Below are 12,480 nucleotides of genomic sequence, written 5' to 3' on the forward strand. Positions count from 1 at the left end.
AGAAGGGATGTTGTCCTGGCTGCATCTGAGCTGTTGTCAACAACTCGTTCTGCTGGGCACCTTTCAGTTCCTTCTCTCTCTATTAGGGATGCCTCTATGACCTCATCCCACATCTTATCCATTCTGCATGCATGAACCATCCAACTTCCTCATTCTTCATTCTCCCCACATGTGTTTGGCAACTGTATCTTTTATACCCATGTGATCTATTTGGTGTCACCAAAACCAGACCAAAACTTGGAAACTGATTTTAGTGGGAAATAAAGCAGAGGAAGACTAATACTACATGATCTCAGTTACATATAGGATCTTGAAGTTTGAATTCATAAAGATAAATGGCAAAATGCAGTTATTTGGAAGGTAGCAGGCGTGAAGTGAATGAGGAGAATAAAGTTGTTGACTAAAATCTACGAATCTATTACTTCAATAAGAGGAAAAGCTTCTAATGAGCTTTTCTACAATGTGATGACTATAATTACTAATAATGGATTGTATATTTTAAAACTATTGAAACAGTTTTTCAGTAACACTTTCCTCACATGCAATGAACGAGTATGTGGAATAATGACCATATTAATTAATATGCTTTTGTTATTCTGCAGTGCCTACACATGTCACAGTTTCAGCTTTCACTCTATAAATGCATGCCATTATTGTTTTATCAAAAAATGAACATGGAAATTGATTAAAAATAAAGCATTTAAAATAAGGCTAAAGTATATTTTAAACTCTGTATTTGTCAAATAAACGTACCTTTAGTACACTAATGTTGATGAAGGTATGGACAATCAGACTGGTGCACTGACATAAAGTCAGTTTCTCAATGACTCATCTGGTACTTGATGAAAATTTTAATCCCCCCTGCATCACCACTTTTCCCTTTATTGAATTCTTAATTCTGATTCTGACTGCACTGTTTTTGGCATATGCATGAAACTACTTTATACATATACTGATAAAACAGTAATATAATCTGGGCACTTGTGCTAATGTCAGTTACTTCTCCTAAATAGTGCCCCAAATATAGTGGCTTAACTAAAGTGTCTTATACTATGAAGCATACGTTTCTAGTCTTGAAACTCTGGATTAGAATATCTAACGTATTGAGCTGAGATCATGGTGTCAGCAGTGCTGATCCTTCCAGAATCTCTAGCAGAGAAATCCATTCACTTGAATTTTCAGGGTCCTATAGACCCTGATTCCTTTTTATTCCATCTCAACCTCCTTCATCACATCTCTGCACATGTTTATCTTCTAATTTTCCTAATACAAAGTCCTTTGTTACTGCTGTGGGTCAACTTGAATGATCTTATATAATCTAACACACTTGTGATTCTTAACAGTGTCATATCTGTGGTGTCCTTTTATCATGTGAAATATTGAATTAAAGATCTACATTCCGAAGATTAAATTGTGACCATTTAAGGTCATTATTCAGCTTATCACACTTTTCTTGTGTGCATTTGTGGATATCCAAAAAGATGCTGTTTAAATTGGCTTGGTGAAAATCATATACATTCTAGGTGTCAGAATCTGGTTGAACCAGCTTAGCACAGCAGAAAACCAGAGGGGATGAATCATTGCACTCTTAACTCTTCATGGATTCATGATTCGACACAGTGTGACATGGAAGTATTTGAGTATGTATTTTTCTGTGTTTTTATGTGTTTTTTTCATACATGACATTGCCATGTAGGAGTATGAAAGTGTGACTCTGGTTGTCACCCTTGCTCTATGAAGGCTACAATTGCTGGAAAGCACTTGTCCTCCCTAAGACCTCCCAGTAGGGATGGGGTATTAGTAGTACTCTACTGGCAACAGGCAGCAGCACACAGCAGAGCAGAGCACTGCAGCAAGTCCTAGACTTTGCTGAAGATGTTAGCCTGTGACCGAGCCCACAAGCAAAATAGCAAGACAACAATTGTAGGAGAGCCCTGACAAAATGAAAGTCAGTTTTGGTTGTCAGATGAGAAAATGAGGAGGTGAAGTCAATTTTCATAAAGCAGAAGAAATATATTATTTAGGGTTCCAGAGAGACGAAGTGCTGACTGGGGTTCATGTGTAACCTGGGAATTAAAGCAAGCTCAAATATCAGGAGGATGGGGATGAGAGAGAGAACTTGTTAGCTCAGCCTGTATTCCGGTTCATGGTGCTAATCTCAGGCTTTATGCTAAGGTTGTGGGTTGAGAATCTAAAGAAAAAAAATGCATGGAGGAAAAATTTGAGTACAACTCTCTAATGTTGACCTTTAGTTTTTATTACAGTGAGTGAGATGAGGAATGAACTAGCCAGCTTTCAAACAACCACATGAACAGAGGACATGTTCACTGGTTCACAGGAGATGGATTTATGTCCTGAGAAAGCAGTAGAGAATGCCCTAATGCTTTGAGACCCTGCACTTATGTGGGAGCTCCAAAAGAGACTCCTGGCTCCTGGATTCAGACTGGCACATCTCTGGTTGTTGTGACCGGTTGGACAGTGAACCACTATGAGGACTTTAAAATTAAGTCAGAAAAGATGGTGACTGAATATTACTACCAGGGTTATTTATAAACAAAAGGGAAAGGAACAAGTTCTTTCCTTTATGACAGTATGCAATCCCTTGCCTCTAGATAGCCAAGAAACTATTTGTATTAATGCTCCTCTTCCATGGAGAGTGGGATCATATATTTCACTAATAATTTTCCACTGAGATGCCATTGGTAGTGTAAGCTTGTGACCCAAAGTCCACCATCCACTAGCATCTTCAGTGTAGCCTCATTGCTGTGCCCATTCAACCTTGGACTCTGTAGATTAAGACTCCTAGTTATTTCTATAGACTGAGGAATTAAAGCCATTTCCCTGGTTTCCTGTGTGCCTGTGCTGGTTGTTTGTTTTGCTGCCTGATCGGCCAGTGCATTTCCCTGGCTTATGTGACTATCTTCCTTATTTTGCCCCACACATGAAATGATAGCTACTTCCAAAGGTTCCAGCACTGCCTGGAGTAGGTCTACATCTCTTTTCCATGCTTGATGTTGACTGCTTAGCAGCATGTAAATGTAACACAAGCAAAACATATTTATAATCTGTATAGATATTAGTTCTCTGAAGTTCGCTAATTGCAAGCCTTTGGTTAAACTAATAAGTTCAGCCTCCTGAGCTGAAGTATTACTTGGCAATGTCTGAACTTCCATCCCCTGAGTAAGCTCCACAATGGCATAGCCTGCCTTTCTGACTCCCTTTTTCAAGTAACTGCTGTGATCAGTGAACCATTCAACATTAGAACTCTCTAGAGGTTTACCCTATAGGTCAGGTCAACTAGAATACACTTGTTCTATAGTTTTCTTCTATAATTTCTACACAGGAATGAACTAACTCTTCAGTGGCAAGAGGGTCACTGGGTTGAAGACTTAACACACCTTAAGAGTAATCTCAGGTGAGTCTAGCCTGATATTTTGTGAGATGTCCTCCTGTTAGAAAGCATTGATGTCCCTTAATTTCTACAACTCCTTGCACCTGAGGTGGTGTTTGAACATCAGGCGGCTAACCTAAAGCTAGCTTTGTCGCCTCCTCCACCAGGGACGCTGTAGCAGTAATTGCCCTTAACCATGCAGGCCACCCTAATTTGGATCCCATGACCAGTTTTGAAACTGTTTCCTTAGAAGTGAGTCTGTAGGAATGCATGCAGAAGTGAACAGTGGAGCAGCCTCTTTGTATGATCTGAGAGGACTAAAGTAGAAATGGCTCTCCATGAGCCTAGTTATGCTTACATATTTGGCTTGAATTCTTTATGTAGCCAACTGTAATTTTTGTGCCTAATTTCTTTTCCTTGCACCCAAACTGGGGTCCACTGTTTCACACAGCTTTCTAAAGGACTCTATTTGACCTTGTATTGAGGGATTTCCTGTTTTAGTAACCCTACTGGAGGGCTTCCAGTTTTATTCATCCCACTTGTGGGTTCCCATATGGATCAATTACCCTCCGATGCATCTCACTTAGGGGGGACACCACCATGACAAATGTCAACACACTTGAAAACACATGCGTCTATGATTTGGGCTTCTTCACAACACTTCAAACAAGTTTGGACTGTTCACACCATTGCTGGATACAGGCATCCAGGAGGTCACACCTCATAAAAGGAAGCTGAGTTTCTGGGTAATGAAACAAACAAATGGAATTTTAGGTGAATCCCATGACTACTGCACCCTGAAAATTCTCAAGGGGCTTACCCTGCCATGTCTAAGGCTGGTGACCCCAGAAGGCCTTTTCACCACTGTGGTCCTAGTGATGCATAGAAAACATCAGAAAATAAAGACCAATTGCTTGTCAGGAAACTCAGAGGATCTTCCAAGCACCTTGAGCATTGAGGGCTTTGTCACCCAAGAGGGTCTGAGGTGGCAAATCCTCATGCCTAGGCTGCCAGACACCTGAGGTATATCCCTCAAATCTCCTGGAGTACCTCAATATTGAGGGCCTTCTTTTTCAGCCTCAGAAGGTCTGAGGTGGCAAAGCCTCACCCCTGGAGCCTGTCCAGGGTGACATTTCAGCAAATGTGTCATCATGTGACACAAATGCAGCTAATAATAGGAGGCATTCTGGGCAGAAGGAGAAATATTAAGAAACTCCTTAGATTTTTCATTCAATTTTCAGGTTCATATTTAACCCAAAATCAGGGGAGCTTATTACAGAAATCAGAGCACTCAAGATGAAGATAGGATATAACTGTGTGGAAAGTTATGAATTATGCATTATATACAGATGATATATAGTAAGTAGAGTAGAAACAGAGTAGAAAACATAAACATTTGGAAGGCTAATTCAAATTTTTCTCCAACTGAAAAGAATAAATTCCAGCTTCAGAGAACAGACTGCCACAAGCCATGGAATCGGAATCAAAGACACAAAGGTGTGAAGAGAATGACTCCTTTGCTAGCAAGGCCACAAGGAGCTCCCAGCTCTATGGCAAGGCCTGGCAAATGCCTCTACACCCACTTCAATGCAGTTTAACGGACACAACCCCCTTAAAAACACTGAAACCTGTTGACGTATTGTCGTTTTCCGTTGTGAGATGGTCTCTAATGGATGTGAGCTTAGGAACTAATGTTGTTAATAACGTCTGGATGAGTGGATCTTTAGCAGTAATGTATGCTGTCTTGGCCACGCCCGTGACCCTTTGGCTCAAAGATATTTGTACTAACATTGTAAAACATGCTTTCAAACTCTTTAAAGAGTTGTAAAGCCCATGGTTGTTGTGGGAATTTATATTTAAAGAGTTTTATTTCTGATATTTATGTTTTTCCCTCTGTGATATATTTTCTCCTCTAATGATTAAATAATTTGCAGAAAGAGAAATGTAGTAGCACTGTATTACTAATTAGTATGTGTTGCCAGTTGAGGAGTTCCTGGATGCAAGATCAGAATGGATAATGGCCTGCCTTGAAGTAAAATGATTTTCATAATTTTTGAGAACACCCACTTTATCATGAAGTAAAAAAAAGTATATGCAAAAGCTTTGAATGATTTCTGTATCAATAAAGGAGATAGCTTTCTTAGATTGTCCATTATGATCATCTAATTATAGCAGTCCATCTTTTCTCTTTATCTCTTGACCTTTTTTTTTTAATATTTTTTTTAAAGATTTATTTTATTTTTATTACAAAGTCAGATATACTGAGAGGAGGATAGATAGAGAGGAAGTGGAGCTGCCGGGATTAGAACCAGCAGCCATATGGGATCAAGGCAAGGACCTTAGCCACTAGGCCACGCTGCCAAGCCCTCTTGACCTTTTTTTAAAACGTCAACTCCACACATCTTTCAGTGAGCTCCGAACTCAGCTGGAGCTGGTCTCTGGCAACAGACAGAACAGAATCTCAATCCCACGAAAATATTCAAGGGAAAATGTTTAATAAATGATTTGAATTGCAAGATTGAAAGATCTTCCTCTCTATCTCTCCTCCTCTCTATATATCTGACTTTGTAATAAAAATAAATAAATTTTTAAAAAAATAATGTTAACATATGTTAAAATATGTTTTTTCTTGCTTTACACAGCAGGGTGACAATAGATCATATTAATATGTTGTGTATACACTTATTTCCCTAATGGTTGATATTGTTGGGCATTATATCATATATTTGTTGGCCATTTTTATTTCTTATTTTAAGAACAGTCTGTTGAAATTCTTTGCCCATTTCTGAAGTGAATTAATTGGTTTTTTTGTTGATGTTGAATTTTTTTGACTTGCTGATATCTTCTGGATATGAACCTTTCTTCAACTGTGGCTTACAGATAACTTTTTATTATTATTATTTTGTTAAATGTTGTATAAATACTTTTAACAAAGAATAGAAAATATACTTTGTGCACATTTTTTGGAAGGAAGAAATGATGAAGACAAATATTCTATGTTTTTGTTGATTTGTGGAATGTGCTATATAAAGATACATTCACAATTGTATGTATATTACATCATTTGGTATCTAATTATACATATTGCTTCATTTGATCATACCATGTAAATAGCAATCTGTCTGGTTTTGTCACGCAACTTTATGTATACAAATTTAAAGGAAAATAACAGTATATATGTGTATGTATAATGTCTAAGTTTGAAAATAATTTAGCAAATATTTTTAAATTTATAAAATGAAAATAACTGAATTTTTCTGATAATTAGATTCGCATAATATCATATGTCTCATTTACATACATACACAGAGATTTTCTAGAAATAAGTCCCTTGAGAGCAATATATACAATGTAAATAGGTTATTTTGCTTTCTGATTTCTTGTAGTTTTTATTTTGCTTTTTGTTTTGTTGGAGTTTGTAATGTGACATCAGCTCACACTTTGCAGAAAATCTAGTGAGCTTCTCGTAGTCATTGCTCTGGTAGTATAGCATGGTCTAACAGTGCCAATGTTGCTGAAAACCCAATTCACTCCTTTTAGCACCAAATTTGAGAACCTCTGTAGTAGAAACTATTCTGGAAAATCTTCCATGTCCAATGTAGATCAGAAACTGCTAAGTATGGCTGCTCCTTACATGTGATGGAGTCATGGATTGATCAATAATCTCATAGTAAGGGCAAAATATCACTTAATTGATAGTATCGTAAATACACTGAATATACTGAACATTGTGTCTTAGCAACAGAGCACACTGTGGAGTCTGGGTTCCTGATACTGTGATCGCACAGCTGACTTGGAGCTGTGATCCACTGCCACAGCCCAGCATCGTGCCTTCTTTCTGATGAAAATCAATCTTGTGGGCCTGGCGGCGTGGCCTAGCGGCTAAAGTCCTCACCTGGAACGCTCTGGGATCTCATATGGGTGCCAGTTCTAATCCCGGCAGCTCCACTTCCCATCCAGCTCCCTGCTTGTGGCCTGGGAAAACAGTCAAGGATGGCTCAAAGATTTGAGATCCTGCACCCATGTGGGAGATCCGGAAGAGGTTCCTGGTTCCTGGCTTCGGATTAGCGCAGCACCGGTCGTTGCACTCACTTAGGGAGTGAATCATCGGACAGAAGCTCTTCCTCTCTGTCTCTCCTCCTCTCTGTATATCTGACTTTGTAATAAAAATAAAAATAAGTAAATGTTTAAAAAGAAATCAATCTTGTATCCCTATAATGGATGAAAAGAGTAAGTTCCAATATCAAAAGTCAGGGACTTTTTACTTATTTTTTTTAATAGATTTAGTTTTTTAATTGCAAAATCAGATATACAGAGAGGAGGAGACAGATAGGAAGATCTTCCATCCAATGATTCACTCCCCAAGCAGCCACAACAGCTGGAGCTGTGCCGAACTGAAGCCAGGAGCCAGGAACTTCTTGCGGGTCTCCCACTTGGGTGCAGGGTCCCAAGCTTTAGGCCGTCCTCAACTGCTCTTTCAGGCCACAAGCAGGGAGCTGGATGAGAAGCAGGGACTGCCAGGATTAGAGTCAGTGCCCACATGGGATCCCGGTGTATGTAAGGCAAGCACTTTAGCTGCTGGGCTATCGCACCAGACCCTCAAGGACTTTTTATATTCCCTCTTACTGCTGTGTTCCTTCATTTGAATTGTCACATATTATTCTAGAAAACTGAGAGCATTTTTAGGTTCACTGTGATTCTGCTAGACTCACTGAAATAGGAAAACATCATAATTTGTAGGTGGATTTCTGGAATCAACCATGCATGGAGTCCAATACTGTTATTTTGCCCTATGTAGTCACCCCCCATATCAGATGATATAAACAAAATATAAAATGGAGTCGTTGGGTTTCTGCACCCTGTTCCTCTCATTCACATATTAGAGAAATTCAGTAGCATATCCACTCTGGTTGCAAATAATGAGTTATTGTGCTAATGATAAGCCTTTCTCTATAGCAGTTGGTAAAATCCACTCAGGGTAAAAAATAAATACATACAGCTGCAGACGGGCAGCTTGGGTAATAGATGAGACTGCGGGTGGGGAAAGAATGATGCCCACCAAGGCAGCACTTTCTCATAGTGCGTCATATCCTGAGCAGCAGCGGCACAGGACCTACACATGAGCAGTCTTCTGAGTTGGGGCTTCACCAATTGAACCAAAGACAAAGATAACCACTGTGATAGCTGGGCATGAAATCACAAAGCTTGAGTAAACAAAAGGATACTGTTGCAGAATGTGGGACTACCTAGTCAGGAGACACAAACCAAGCCGAGCAAAAAGGGAATGTCTCTAGAGAGACATACCAGGCTGAGAAAACAGAGACATGCGGAATACACACAGAAGGGACAGGTACAGCCACCTGCTTTATATAGAGAATACATTCTGATGTGGACATAGAAGATGTTCCTGGATGTTATTGCCAAAACACTCGTGGCCTCTGAGGAATGGATGGGTCTAATGAGTTAATAGTAAAGTTCCAAATTTGATAGTAACATGAAAATTGTACAAAAGAAAAGTGTTGGTTTCTAAAAGTGTGTGCTAAAATATTTAAGGTCGTAGGAACTTCAATTCATCATTCCTAAGTAAAAAGTGATGGATCTCTGAAACTTATTCTGTCTCAAATGACTTAAGAGTGGATCATTAAAAAAAGATAGAAAGGGCCAAAAACAAGCCTCATGGGATGAAGGAGGAAGAAAATAGCGTTAAAACGAACAAGAAGAATTCATAAGTTCATTTTATCTTAAATCAGAGAGTGTATTTCTTTTAGATTTTACAGTTATGCAAGCCAGGCGGTAAAGCATTGCTTCTTTTTGAGCAAAATAGATTTCACTACGGCCAAGGATTATGTAAGTGTAAAGGTTTCACATCAGAACTATTACGGGTACTGTAATTATTAATCTGGCACTTGCTTTGTAAACCATTGATTGAGATTGAACCAGAGAACACTGCTTCGTGGTGTACCCTTGAGAGAGGAGTTAGACTGGGTAGTAGGCAGTTAGGGTGTTCTAGGTCCCCAACTCCTCATTTTTTTCTCAAATATAAAGGGGTATTTTCCCCACCATGTCTTAGATTCACCAGAGCACGTTTCTTCCAAGGGACCAGGGCGACATTAGCATATCAATTCTCCGCCTGCTGCAATTCCAATCCAGCTCCCTGAGGATACACAGAAGATGGCTTAAATATTTGTGCACCTGCCATCCAAGTGGGAGATCTGGACTCAGTTCTAGGCTCCTAGATGTAACCTTACCTTTCAAATAAAAAATAAATGTTTAAAAAATAAATTTAAAACGCTATCTAATTTATTTATAGGTGGCTATGATGTTAGTGGCATATATTCAAATGTATCAAAGTTTTCCATTTTGAGAGATAAGATATCCATGTGGCCTTTAGAAATGGTTTTTGTATTTTATCTGAAAGGCAGACAGAGAAAGACATCTGCAACATATCCACCCAAATATCTGCAACAGAGCAGGGCCAGGACAAGCCAGGAACTCAGAATGTAACCTGAGTCACCTGCAGGGATGGACAGGATTAAAATCCTTCTGCCATAAACCTGCTGCCTTCCAGGGTGAGCGCTTGAAGGAAGCTGGGCAGTGGAGGAACAAGACATGACAAAGCAGCAGGTGCATATTGATCATGCTACCGAAGGGTCACTGCACTTCTTATTGTGTAAAAATCCTTACAAGATAAACATTTTCTATAAACAAAACATAGAAAACACTCATTTCCCCTAGACAAATATTTCTGTCTATTGGGGCCAGCGCAGTGGCATATCAGACTAATTCTCAGCCTGCAGAGCTGGCATCCCATGTGTGTCCCTGTGCTAGTTACAGCTGCTCCATTTCTAATCTAGCTCTCTGATAATTTACCTGGGAAAGCAGAAGATGATCCAAGTCTTTGGGCCCCTGGGGCCCTGTGGGAACTCAGAAGAAGTTTTTGTTTACTGGCTCCAGACTGGCCCAGCTCTGGTCATTGAGGTCATTTGAGGAGTAAACCAGCAGATGGAAGATCTCTCTCTCTCTCTCTTCCTCTCTGTATTTCTGACATTAAATTAAATAAATTAATCAACAATATTTTTAGAACCATTTACCAATATGAGAATTAAGAATTCTGAAAAGTTTTGAATCAAATAATTTATTATTTTTCTATTTTTTAAAAATTTATTTTAGTTATATCATAAAGTCAGGCATATAGAGAGGAGAGACAGAGAGGAAGATCCTCTGTCCACTGATCCACTCTCCAAGCAGACACAATGGCTGGAGCTGCACCAATCCAAAATCAGGAGCCCAGAGCCTTCCCCAGGTCTCCCATGTGGGTGCAGAGTCCCAAGCCTTTGGGCTGCCCTTGACTGTTTTCCCACACCACAAGCAGGGAGCTGGATGGGAAGCAAAACTGCCGGGACACAAACCAGATCCCCGAGTGCGCAAGGCGAGGACTTTAGCCACAAGGCTACTGTGCCAGCCCCAGATTTTTTTTTAATGCTTCATTTTGTTTTTGTTTTGTTTTGTTTTGTTTGTATCTGAAATAATTTTCTAGCTCTCATAGGTTATTTACCAAGGAGTCATAAAAAATTTATTGATAATACCACTGATATCCACAATAAAGGAAGACCAGCAATCACTGGATATGAACAATCCTTGGAACTTTATTTTTCCTGCTCAAAACAGACCGAGTGAAATGTTCCAACAGCTCAGCTCTGTGAGAGTTTCTGCAGCTGGTTGCTCATTTGTTGATTGATTTACTCAGGAGAGTGGATTGAGGACATAAATAAATATTTTTTAAAAAGAAAACCAAGTGGCCATCAATGATTGATTATGGTAGTTTTGAAGTAAGCTTTGAAATGGAATCATGAATGGAATCATGAATTCCATTCTTATTTCTGTTACATGTATTTTCTTTTGGAAAAAAATTTATTGCTGAATCAACTGCTTTTTTATCTTAGAATGCTGACTGCTACAGCATTATAAATTTGGGAAAATTGAAATCCTCTACACATTTTATTAATTTTTTTTATTTGAAAGAGTTACACAGGAAGGAAGAGACACATGGAGAAAGAGAGAGAGAGAAGAGAGAGAGAGATCTTCCATTCACCGGTTCACTCCCCAAATGGCTGCAAGCGCCAGTGCTGGACTATTCTAAAACCAGTAATTGGGATCTTCCTCTGGGTCCTCCACGTGAGTAGAGGGGACCAAGGACTTGAGCCATCCTCTGATGCTTTCCCAGGCCATAAACAGGGGGATTGGAAGTACAGCAGCAAGATTCAAAAGGTATCAGAATTCTCAGAAACAAATATATGGGAGTGGCATAGCAGGCTAACCCTCCTGTGACAGGGCATCCCATATAAGCTCTGGTTTGATTCCGAGCTGCTCCTCTTTCCGTTATGATGCAGTGCCCTGTTTGTGGCCTGGGAAATACTGTTCTTATTTATCAAATTTTAGCAAATATTCATATTTTTATAAAATTATCAATTTATTTGTTTAGAATATACAACTACAATACAATAAAAGAATCATAAAGTCTGCTGTTTACTTCATAATATCTTGTGAAAATCACAAAAAATCTGAAGATGGAAATATATTAGGCCCTTATATTCTCACTTTAGCAATTGGATACTTGGAGTTCTAAGAAGATAAATGCTAGTATTTTTATCAGAAGCAGAAAGTTGAAAGAGAGTAAAACTTCAACTGCAAGGATCATTTTCAGAAGCCTAATAAAAATCATTTGTGCTGGGCCCGGCGGCATGGCCTAGTGGCTAAAATCCTCGTCTTGAATGTGCTGGGATTCCATATGGGCACCGGTTCTAATCCCAGCAGCTCCACTTCCTTTCCAGCTCCCTGCTTTTGCCTGGGAAAGCAGCCGAGGATGGCCCAAAGCCTTGGGACCCTGCACCCAAGTTGGACTTCTAGAGGAAGTTCCTAACTCCTGGCGTCAGATCGGCTCAGCACCGACCATTGCGGTCACTTGGAGAGTGAATCATTGAACGGAAGATCTTCCTCTCTGTCTCTCTTCCTCTCTGTATATCTGACTTTGCAATGAAAATAAATAAATTTTTTAAAAAATTATTTGTGCTTTTGTGTCCTATCTATAT

The sequence above is a fragment of the Ochotona princeps genome, chromosome 13 (assembly GCF_030435755.1).
Source record: "Ochotona princeps isolate mOchPri1 chromosome 13, mOchPri1.hap1, whole genome shotgun sequence".
In the NCBI taxonomy this organism is placed as follows: domain Eukaryota; kingdom Metazoa; phylum Chordata; class Mammalia; order Lagomorpha; family Ochotonidae; genus Ochotona; species Ochotona princeps.